Source organism: Pollicipes pollicipes, unplaced genomic scaffold (assembly GCF_011947565.3).
Source record: "Pollicipes pollicipes isolate AB1234 unplaced genomic scaffold, Ppol_2.1 Scaffold_4790;HRSCAF=5655_pilon_pilon_pilon, whole genome shotgun sequence".
Lineage (NCBI taxonomy): Eukaryota > Metazoa > Arthropoda > Thecostraca > Pollicipedomorpha > Pollicipedidae > Pollicipes > Pollicipes pollicipes.
Window position 1 is genome coordinate 296 of NW_023596558.1, and position 12,128 is coordinate 12,423.

General features: G+C 52.0%; 1 pseudogene; it reads left to right on the forward strand.

The window, feature by feature from the left end:
• Positions 1–389: 389 nt before the first annotated feature.
• LOC119099644 (unconventional myosin-XV-like) lies at positions 390–5,312 on the forward strand (annotated as a pseudogene).
• Positions 5,313–12,128: the final 6,816 nt, after the last annotated feature.

Here is a 12,128-nt window from a genome sequence, read left to right on the forward strand (position 1 = left end):
CCGCGTGTCTGACGCCGTGTCAACACGGCCTCCCCTGCGGCCGGCTGTGTGTTACCGCCGCGTGTCTGACGCCGTGTCAACACGGCTCCCCTGCGGCCGGCTGTATGTTACCGCCGCGTGTCTGACGCCGTGTCAACACCGTCTCCCCTGCGGCCGGCTGTGTGTTACCGCCGCGTGTCTGACGCCGTGTCAACACGGCCTCCCCTGCGGCCGGCTGTGTGTTACCGCCGCGCGTCTGACGCCGTGTCAACACCGTCTCCCCTGCGGCTGGCTGTGTGTTACCGCCGCGTGTCTGACGCCGTGTCAACACCGTCTCCCCTGCGGCCGGCTGTGTGTTACCGCCGCGTGTCCGACGCCGTGTCAACACCGTCCCCCTCTGCGGTCGGCAGGCACGGCCATGGTGTGTCTGCAGAACCTGAGGAAGACGTTCCGCTTTCGGCGGCCGCAAGAACGTGCCGAGCATCGAGGAGATCACGGCCATCACTGCCGGACGCAACTCCAAGCGCCAGATCTACCGGCTGCCCGGCGGTACTGAGCGCGTCATCAACACCAAGAGCACCAGCGTTGTCCAGGTGAAACGACGTGGGGTCACCAAGAGCAGGGCACCAAGACAGGGCCAGCTCTTGTCACCAGAGCGGGGCACCAGCAGGACCCAGGAGGAACGAGGTGGAAACACCAAAAGTAGGGCTTAAGCATGGTGCAAGTGAAATGAATGCAATCAGCGAGTTAATTGCTCAATGTGGCTTTGTGCGTGGCTGGTTAGTATGCAAGTAGCGTTTCTAGTAGTAGCTAGTATGCTTGTTTTTTAGTTCTTAACGTTCCATTTCTTATTTATGCCACATGGGAGTCCGGACGTGAAGGTCGTGTCAGTTGGAGACTGGAATGTGATGGGGCGAGGCCGGCAATGCTAATCGTCCTCCGCCCGAAATGATGTCCCCCCCCCTCTGTTGAGCACTCTATTGGGCGGTTCACAAGTCTCACGCGGCTTACAAATCTCGCGCGACTTAAAAATCTTGCGCGACCTAAAATCTCGCGCAGTTTACAAATCTCACGCGGTGACAAGTCTCGCGCAGTTTACAAAGCTCGCGCAGTTTACAAGTCTCGCGCGATTTAAATATCTCGCGTGGCTCTACAATATCGCGCGGTTGACAAATCTCGCGCGGTTTACAAATCTCGCGCGGTTTACAAATCTCGCGCGGTTTACAAATCCCAGCCGGTCGTGACATGTGCCCTCGTCAGGACATCATCGAGGACATCTGCTCGGTGATCAAGATCCGGTCGCGGGACGAGATGGAGGAGTTCAGCTTTACTGCATCGTCGAGGGCGACACGTTCACCATGCCGTTGGCGCGGGAGGAGTACTCCTGGACGTCACAACCGAACTACAGAAGAACGAGCAGGTGCGCTGGGGTGGCTGGGCGGCGGCGGCCCGTCTGTGGTGGGGAGCGTCCTCCACCCAGCGCCTGGTGCAGGGACGAAAATGCATATGCATCACGACACCGTTGTCTCGCATTCTGCACGGTTGTTGTGTGTTGGCTGAGTTAAGTTACTCGTGTGTAAATGGGACCTGTGATAATATATGTCGCAAGAAATCACCTGCGTGCTCGTCAAATACAAGCTGATGATGACAATCACAGAATATCCTCTAGCAGCACTTTCAAGAACATGTTCCATGCAGGCGTGCATACCTCGTGTCCCAATGTGCGTGGCCGCCCATAGCGCGCACGGCCGCCCATAGCGTGCACGGCCGCCATAGCTGCCGCCGTGCCGTGCGGCGCGCACGCCGCCCACAGTGTGCACGGCCGCCCATAGCGTGCGCGGCCGCCCATAGCGTGCACAGGCCGCCCATAGCGTGCGCGGCCGCCCATACTGCCCGTCGTGCGGTGCAGCGCCCTCTAACTCGTCGTTGGCGCCACCTACCACCGCAGATCTTCTACCTGATCTTCTGCCGCTCGGTGTGGTACTTCCCCGCTGCGGTTGGAGTCGCCGCTGTACGTGGAGGTGGTGTTCAACCAGATCGCGCCCGACTACCTCGAAGGCCTGCTACTGGTCATGCCCGGCGAGACGTTGCACGAGGAGGTGGTGGTGAGTTAGCCGGCGCCGGCGGCCACGACCGCCGGCAGCGGCCACAGAGCCTTGCTGGGGCACCGACCGCTAGGCGCTAGATACTCCGATTTGTGCTGACGTCATGGGTATGTGAAAGATCGGGTGTGCTGTCGAGGGACCGACGTGCAGCAGTGGTCGGCCCACGTTATGTCGACGTGCTGTCGGCGTCGTTGGTTATGCGGGGTATGTGGTTAATCTTCGTCATGAAATAATTTGGTCTCCATCTGTTTCCTGGTGAGGAAATAGTTCGTACATTTCATATTAATGTTGCACCAAAAACCATGCAGCATATTGATGTGACCTCTTGTAAGGCGCTGTGTTCTTAGTAACATTCAGGCGCTTGTAAACGTCTTCGATGACCGTTTTCATATTCAGTGTTTTTTGTGGATAAAGCTTTTCACCCAGTCACTAAGTTTTGTGACTGCTTTTTTACTGATGCCAACAAAAAAAAAAAAATATTTCACTTGACAGCGTCCCGTTAGCTTCGGCAATATAGTGCCGAATTTTCCGCTAGATGGTGCTGAGGTGTCCGTGCCCTTGCAGTACGACATCTCGCGGGTGGCGGCGCTGCTGCACCGCGCCGCTGACATGCAGGCGATGCCGACGATGAAGGAGACCAAGTACCTGCTGCCCAAGGCGGCGCTTATGGTGCGCGACATCAAGCCGCCCCAGTGGGTCAACATGGTGCAGGGCAGCTGGACCGAGGTACAGAGAAGACGCCGATGGAGGCTAAGGCGGCCGTGCTCGTGAGTGGGAGGGCCCTGCTGCGGGCTGCGGCCTCTGCTGGCCACCTTGTATCCCAGTTTTCGATTCAGAGGGGTCATACATGTGTGCGAGTCTGGTTGTTACGTGCTTTGGTTGCACACTGGCGCAGTCGGATCCGGCGCTGTGAATGCTGCTTTATCAGTGGATGTCTACAACTCCAGAAGTGGTAAATCTACCAGATAGCCTCTGCCAGTTTTAACGCCTGGGAGCGGCAAGGTCTGCTGGATTCGCTTCTGTGGGCCCCCTCACATGTCCCACACTTGGCCACACCTTGGCGCCCGTGGACGCAGCGCCTGCTTAGATGAAGCCTGCGCATTTCTGGTCGTCACCGTTTGCGTCACGCGTGGTTTGTGTGCGTGTTACTTTGGTTATCCTGCCTCTTAATGAGCGCGTCAGCTGTCATGGCCGCGCCCAGGACATTCCCCGGAGTATTTCGGGCGTCTCCCTCGGCATGTAGTCTTTGCCCCCCCCCCCCCCCCCCCCACGAGCCTGTCGCGGTCTGGCCGCCGCGCCACGGCCGGCGCGCGTCGGTCACCCGCGTGGTGACCCGCGGCGCCGCCGGGACCCCCTCCCCGGGACCTGCGACTGACAGCCGCCCGGCCCGCGCCCGCCAGAGATCCTGGAGCGGTGGCCTCTGTTCGGCTCGTCGTTCTTTGCGGTCAGCCGCGTGACGGAGAGCCGCGAGGCCGTCGACCACATCCTGGCGCTGAACCGCGGCGGCGTCCACTTCCTGGACAGCGTGACACACGTGAGTCGGCAGTGGCGGCGGCTCGACGGCGGCCCGACCTTGTTCCGACGGCGGCCCGACGGTGGTTCAATGGCAGCCCGACGGCGGCCCGGCAAAGGCCCGGCGGTGGCCCGACGGCAGCCCGACGGCAGCCCGACGGTGGCCCGACCGTGTCCCAACGGCAGCCCGACGGTGGCCCGACGGCAGCCCGACGGCGGCCCGACCGTGTCCCGACGGCAGCCCGACGGCGGCCCGACGGCAGTCTGACGGTGGCCCGACAGTGGCCCAAATGGCAGCCCAACGGCGGCCCGACGACAGCCCGACGGTGGGCCGACGGTAGCCCGACCGCCGCCTGGCGCGCCGAGTGCTGGCCGCCGATGGGCCGCCGCTGCAGTAGTTGCCGAGTTTGTCAAGGACGTATTCATTCATGGGGCGGGTTCATTACTGGAGCGTCAGAAGTGCCATGGCTGAGTAGCGAGTAGCGAGGTTAGTGGACTCTCATGCGAATCAGCAGCGAGGCGGTGGGTATTTCGGTCTTGCACAGGTAAACAAGTGACGTAAAAGGACATACATGGACTTTGTTAGAAACTACTGCTCCTTGGGGACAACAGCCCATCATGCCGACGGGTGCCAACAGACAAGCAATCTACCTGTCTGTGACAGACTAACCTTGTGACTGCCAGTGAATGCTGAAAACATTCAGCGACTTGACGCAGTGTCAGATGTTAGTTTTTTAGTCCATGGTTAAACCAGCTAGCAGTATGGTACGAAATTGCCTATGGGGCTGGCGTTCGCCTTGTAATGAGTTAAGGATTTTGGACGTTGATTTGCAATGTTTCTTGTAATGGCAAATGAACGTCTCTGGTATTAGGACGTATTTCTAGAACACTACAACATCAGATCCCCCTTACTTGCGCAGGAGACCCTGGCGAGGTACCCCTTCTCCGAGGTGATATCGACCCGCAAGGTGAAGACGGAGGAGGGCACCCTGTTCTTGGACATGAAGTACGGCAACTTGATGCAGCAGAAGGTCGTCAGAATTCAGTCGGACAACGCCCACGAGATCTCGCGTCTCATTCGTCAATACATCAGCATCGAGCAGAAGCACCGACCTACCAACGGCGGCACCGAGGAGGCCCGCGAGGGCCAGGCATCGCGGTAGCCAATCAGCTTCGAAGGACGGAGCCAATCAGAGTGAGCGGGACGTCGGTGCGGCCAATCAGTGTGGGGCTGGGCTGGTCAAGGACGATGAAACGCCTCTGCAGCCAATCAGCTGAGAGGGACGGGGCGTGGCCTCGCGGTGGCCACCGGATGAACCCGGCGCGAGGCGCGCGTCAGGGGTCTGTTTTTGTTTGACACCAGAAGCTTGTGAACGTCGCGAGGAGTGAAAGTGGAAGAAGGCGAATCAAAAACGATGCGGGGACGGTGGTCAGGGGGTATGGCGGGGTCCACGCTGTATGATGGTGCGTCTGAAGTGTGTATGAGCGGTTTTTGAACTTGTGCTCAAGGACGATCTGAAATAGTCTGCTAGACTGCGCTCGACTGAGGCACGGTTACCGGGAGCCCCCCAGTGTTGGCGCCGAGCAGCGTACCGCCCGGACTGGATGGCCCTAGGTTATGACTTGCTGTTTATCGTTATTGGTGTACTGCAATTGCCTACTGGGAGGATGGGTGCTCTGCAGTGTCAAGCGGTGATGACATGTTTTCCCAGAGTGGACAAATCTATAAAATATGTGATGTCTCGCGGAAGCAAACGATCACTACTGCTTCCCTTTGGTTTGGTAGCAGGTCTGCTTGGATGGCGAAACAGCTGTTTCTTAGTCGTAAGGACCGATTACGAATAAAGCAAGCTTATACATACACCGACTGCTGTTTGGCCTGCGGATAGATTATCCGTGTGAAGAAGTCATTTTGGGCATGTGCTGCGACGACTTTCTTGCCCAGCTAAGTGCGTAAAGCTCCAATGAGGACTTCTTTCCCAGCATTCATAAGGAATAACCCAAACTTGCTGCGTCTAAATCACACGGAAACCCTCGCGGCGCTGAGCATGGCGCCTGTCATTCAACGGCCTTTCAAGGACGGCGCACTGTTGACATCATCGTCAAATGTCATTCGCGTAATAAGGCTGCACGTTCAAAACTGGAAGACATGCGTACTTCCGGTGCAAAAATCGGTGAGATAAGTGCGTACGATCCTAGGTGAACGGAATAGATCGCGAGTGTCGGCTCCCGCCCGCCGAACAAATCGGTGTGTTTGCTTCGTTTGTGGCCTATAGACAAAGACAACTGCAAGCGATTATTCGATCTGCCGTCATGCTCAGAGCCCCATTATTCGCATTTCCAAGCGTGGTGCAGGAATTGATATCATAGTTTCATGCATTTGTGTTTCATGCTATGAAGGACTGCCGGCAGATCGTGTAATTTCGACAAATGGCTGGTCCCCGAACCCAGTAACCGGATCCGCAAACGGTGCCGAATGTTTATCACTCCATAGAAACGAAGCACATGCATTTTCTGTATAGAGCAGTGCTCAGGCCAACAGTACAACACCTTCCCTCGTAATAAGAAGTCTCATTTGTTCCTCCCGCAAAATAACATAGCAGCCTAAGCATTTACACGGCCAGTTAAACCTTGCGCAGCTAGGGCCATAAACGCAGGAATGTCTAGGAGGTTAAACTGAAAAGCTCCGGGTATGGGAATGACGGAAGTCCTTCATCACTAGCCCTGCCCTCATCCCCCACGACCAAAACACGTGCCACCACCCAGGGCCGCATGAAATGCCGTCCACGGCCGCGCGTGCGCGAAATGGCATCCGTCCATCACCTTTCCTGCGACCTATGAGGTTCACCCAAAGAGCACAAAAGGCTGCTGCTGGTTCAGCGCGCTCCAACGCCAAGCCCCGGGTGTATGCTGGCATGTTTCGCAAAGGTCAGTGCACCAGCGGACGGGCGGTGCGGGCCGGCGGGCACCATGCACAGAGGTTTGTGATTCGGTTAAGACCATAGCTGACATGTTTGAGAATGTAATTCCAAATATCATTCATGGGGTGGAATTTGTCTGATGACAATAATCAACCTTAAATAAAAGCGAGTAATGGTTAAACGATTCTAAGGAACGATATGATGCGTTAACAAAAGAACGACGCACGCTGTGCTCATGGCCACGGAGCCATAAACAGCTTAAAACGCCAAGTATTGTCAGCCAAGCTCATGTTTCCTTGACAACGTTATTTAACCGGTTAGCAATATTTCCTGACATCTTGGAGGTCATTATTGTAAGGACAAGCACTTTCAATTCACAGCACCAAAAACCAGAAGTGTGAGCTCTTGCTTATATTAAGTGTTTCATCGACATCACTGCACAGGAATTCCCCCCGTGAAACTCATACCAGCAAATAAAACTGGATACGCTATTGCCATCCAGCTCTCTTTCAGGCTTGGATAATTCGTGTGCGTTTTCATAAGAAGAATAGAGTTTTTATTTCAAACCTTTAGAGCCTTTATATATTTTGTCAACTTTTCTTCTCTTCAGGAGTCTTATATGCGAGTCACAGGCAGGGGAAGATACACGGTCGTTTATTGCCATCAGAGATCATTGAACAGAAATGTCTAGCACCACGAATATGCTTAAGATAGATTGTTGAAAGGAATATTCCACGTTGAAGAAAAACAGAGAGAGAGAGAGAGAGGAGAGAGAGGAGAGAGAGAGAGAGAGAGGAGAGAGAGAGGAGGAGAGAAGAGAGAGAGAGAGAGAGAGAGAGAGAGAGAGAGAGAGAGAGAGAGAGAGAGAGAGGGAGAGGAGAGAGGAGAGAGAGAGATAGGGGGCCGTGGAGCGAGGAGACTCCCTATATATATATATATATATATATATATATATATATATATATATATATATATATATATATATATATATATATATATATATATATATATGTTGCGAAAGCAAGCATCCGGCATAATGACAACGGCTCATTTATAGTCGTGTGAATACCTTGAGGTGGAAAACTGCTCTGTACAACATAATTTTACTATTAAGTAAATATCCTACTCGATACGTCATTGTTTGATTGCGTCATGGAACGTTTGCATGACGTGAAGGTCCTGCCAAACTTGCCGTGCAAAATTGCCACCTCAAAACTCACTTCTAGCGCTCCAGTCCCCGAAAGGTGGCCACGGCGATGCTGGAAGCGTTGAGTGAATCAGTAGTATCGTGATGTGCACGTGTTTTATCCCTTTCTTGCGGCGTTCCGGCATATCTATCCGCGAGTTTGAGGTGTTCACTTGTATTCACATGCTCGACTATGGCGCTTTAGTCGTCTGATCACACGTCTTATTTCCGTATAGACTAACAACTGTGTAGCTAGTATAAACTAGCAACCGTGTCCAGCTTCCCATTATGTGGGGTAAAACGTAACTTGTGAATGACACTTGCACAGGCTGCACAACACTGATTGAGAGCCAGTAAACGTCCATCAAATCTGGAGATATTGTCCACGAATGGCGTCGTATTCGACGTACACAGCAACGCATTCCGCTTCTAGTACTGATTCCGCTTAAAATTAGCTCCTGGGTCAGGCACAAGCCGCTGAAAATGAAATTCAGGTTGACTTTGCTCTACCTCACACAAATTGACCTCAAGAAGTCGATGAACTAAAGCAAACACGCTGTGTCGCCGCTGTAAGGCACTGATGTCTTCAAATAATACCTCGTCTAGCAGCCAGTCATCAGTTCCAGCCTGAGATATTAAACCGTCAAAATTCAATGTCCGTTGTAGTTGCTAAAGAGGCTCCAAAGCAAATTGTCAAAGTCAAACGACGGGGTAACGTCGCATTGACACCGTATAGGACGGATGTGCACAAATAAAGTGTCATTAGAAAGTCTGTTGTCAATTCCAGCCTCAGCTTTCAAAAACAGCGGAGTCAAAGTAAAAATCCAAGGTCAAATTCAAGGCCAAAGGACGGGGAAGCTTCGCACCGCAGCTGTATGGAGCCGATATGTACAAATGAGGCATCATTAGGGACGCGTTCAGCCGGCAGATGATCTCGGAAAATATCCGGCATGTTGGGAAGTTTTATGGAATGACCTTTGGCATTGCCAACGCGAAAAATGGTCTCAGATCAGAAAGATGTCCCAGGTTATTTACCGCACTGAGGGAGAATCCCGGAAAATTTTCAGACCATGGTCAGGACGCAAAATCCTTTTTCTATTTGCATGGCTATTACCTGAGGCTGTGCAAGGCACATGTGAGACAAGCTTAAGGAATTTTTTTTCGGACCTGCAGAACGCAACTGGAGAATCTTTGTGGATTATTATTATCCTTGAACCCTTGGCCAAACGCGTCCTGGAAAGCCCGTTGTACATTGCAGGCCGGGGATATCAAAACGTTTAACTTCAACGTTGTTGAAAGTCAATTTTCCAAGACATGCAGAAAAAAGTTTTCAAGGTCAATGGACAACGTGGCGTCGCATTGCTGTTCCACTGGACCAATTTGTATAAACAGGATGTAATTAGAAAACCTGTTGTTGGGTCTAGCCTGGCCTTTCAAAAACACTAGCATCAAAGTCAGTTTTTATACAACAATCGCACACAGCGGCAGTGCCGTGTTACCCGGTCTTTTGACCCAGAATTTGACCTTGGGATTTTACTTTTTTGTGGTGTTTTCGAAAGCCCAGGACTGGAATCGACAACGGGCTTTCTAAGCACGCCTTATTTGCACAAAGTCGTTTCATACAGCGGCAATGCGACGCCACCTTTTCCAGTGACCTTAAAAGTTTGTCCTTTTTAGGTTTTCCCACTACAAATGATCTCGGAGTTTGGCTTTGGATAACCCAGGCCGGAATCAACAACGGGCTTTCTAATCACGCCTGATTTGTACAAATCCGTCTAAAACAGCGGCAATACAGTACTGCCTCGTCCTATGCCCTCGAAAACTTGATTTTGGATGGCTGACAAACTTTAACAATTTCTTGACATCGATGTGGATGTAAGAAGCGAATTTTCTATCATGAAAGTGCATCGTAAATCTACTAATGCCGGGAAATGTGTGTAAGCGACAAGCGAATGCCCAGAGTGTCACGCACGGCCGTCATCCGTTTGCCTCCACGACGTGCAATATTCGCTCCCCATTCTCAAGGCAGTGTAAGACGGTCGGACAGGAAACAGTCGAATGTGGTAAAACACCAGGCATGCTCTACGAGCTAGCCAGCCAGTTTGAAAATGCAAAGTTAAAGACATCGAATCACCCAGCTGTCATTGGGCGACTGAACAGGTCCAGGAAGGTCCATAACTTAATATTTTGGTTGAAGTCAGGCATTTTTTGCTGATGAGGGCGTGTAAACGGCGTTGTAAACAGGATTTTAGAATCAGTGTGTTTTCACTCAGGTCAGAGCGTAGGAGTCTTTGATTGTGGGCCTTGCGCAAATGTTGGTCTTGGCGCTCCCTCCTGCAGGTGCATAGTCATGCGTCGTGATAGAGATGAAGTCATTCCAATAAAGGTCGAGCTGCGCAGCCTGCATTCTCCGTGCGGGCTTCAAGACTCATACACTATATGATGCACTGTAGTTAGTATAGGTTTTTCTGTCAGGCTGTTTTTCATTACAAGGCTACTGGGTGGTCTGATCTTGTAGTAGATGACTAGTATTATTTCAGGGTTCGTCAGTCGATGTGATATATGTTCTGGTGATGGTCTGCAAAGCTTTTACTTCCAACGTATACGACCAGGGACATTTGATTTCGATACAAAAGTTGATGGCCCGGTTCCCTGTCGAGTGATTTCTGGTTTCGTCGATTTAAGGTGGACTTGATCTCTTTGTCAATTGCGCTGTTTGAACAGCCGTTATCAACGTTCAGTTGCTTACGCCGCTTAAGTTTGTGGTGAGTGCTCGACCAGTTCGAGCAATATTTTGGCTTACATGTAGTCTTAAATATATTGGCTTTCTACACTGTCAGTATTTTCATAAAAAGTGATGTGTCAAAATTTGCCTCCGTTATTAAACGTTTCAACAGTAAAAAAGTCATGGTCTATTCGCAGGTTAGCGCACGGATACAGAAAGGTGTCGGCTAGTATCAGGCAACCGCTTAAACGGGGAGCGGTGAACAGATATCCTTGTTTAAGCACGATGTCGTGTGCAATGCTTCATAATGCGGCTGAATCCTGTCTCCTGCAATAGGTTTGTATTTTCGACACCTTTCGTGAAAGAACAGATTGTCGGATCGCATTTGGTATAATGTTTTATAATATGTCCTTCCCTTGCTGATTGACCTCATAGTGCAAATATGCCATGTTACCTCCCGCTGTCTCGTCATAAGTTCACCTTTCATGCACCTCCTGACTGTTATAACTCTCTTCACCTGATGTGCTATCTATTACTGTTCCTCCGCTCACTGATGTCCGCTCTCGCACAAACCTGGGGTCTTCCGTACAGACAGACCTCGCCTCACGACATATTCTTTGCTTGAGGAAGAAAGAATTGAGTTCAAACGTTGAGAAATATATAAGAGCCAAAATCCAACTATTCTTCATAAGGATGAAGTTGGGCTTGCGCCCGACACACACAAGCAGTAATGCCAGCCGTTCCGTCGTAGTGGCCGCACACGGACACTTCACTCTGCTTGCGGCAGGACACAGATTCTTAGCTTAATTGAAAAATGTCCAGTTTTTCTTCCCGCGCTCGCAACCAGCCAATGTCGACATGCCTCATCCTTTGTGTTTGACAGCCCACACGCAAATTCCCACCGCCTGAAACGAGGCATGGCCTGGTGGCAGCTTGCACTTTAGGCCTCTGCCGCACTTGCCAGCCACACTCCAGGGACCGTTGCAACGCTCTCCCCTCTTCTTGGCACAAACCTGACAACCGCAGCCACACACAGCCGGATGGATACCCCAGCCTCCGCACTGCTTCTCTGTGGGTCTGTTCTGGATGCATTTCATGCGCCGTTCGGGGGTGCACTGCACACAGCTGAGCGCAGCGGTGAATGTCATAACGGCCGCCAGCAGTAAAATGTGCAGCAGGAGACGCATGTTGAATACGGCCGGCGTCCGGGCGGACTGCGGACAGGGCGGCGCTGCGCCACCTTATGTAGCGCCGGCGCCACCGCCGTCATGGGGACAGAAGCCTCCGGTCCCTGACAAACCGCCGGATCATGCTGTCAGGGCGCCGGGGTTCGATGCAGCGTGACGTTTGTGGCAGATGAGTCTAAGTTCACCCGGTTGAACCATCGAAGAGGTTGTCCAAAATGTCGCAAACGATGACGTCATTAAAAAATTGTGATAGCCGCGTTGCACAGGTGTCTGCTGCGCGGAATGCTGTGGTACTTCACGTGATTCTTTCGGTACGTTTCGCCTTGCCAGCCACTATTTAACCTGATACACGTTGTTTGCCAGTGCCGGATACGGTATATGGTATTACGTTATATACGTATATATATATATATATGTTTATATTATATATACAGTATATCTTATACGTTATATACGTATGGATATATACGTACATTGTAAATAAACATTATATTTCGTACGGTATATAAGTAT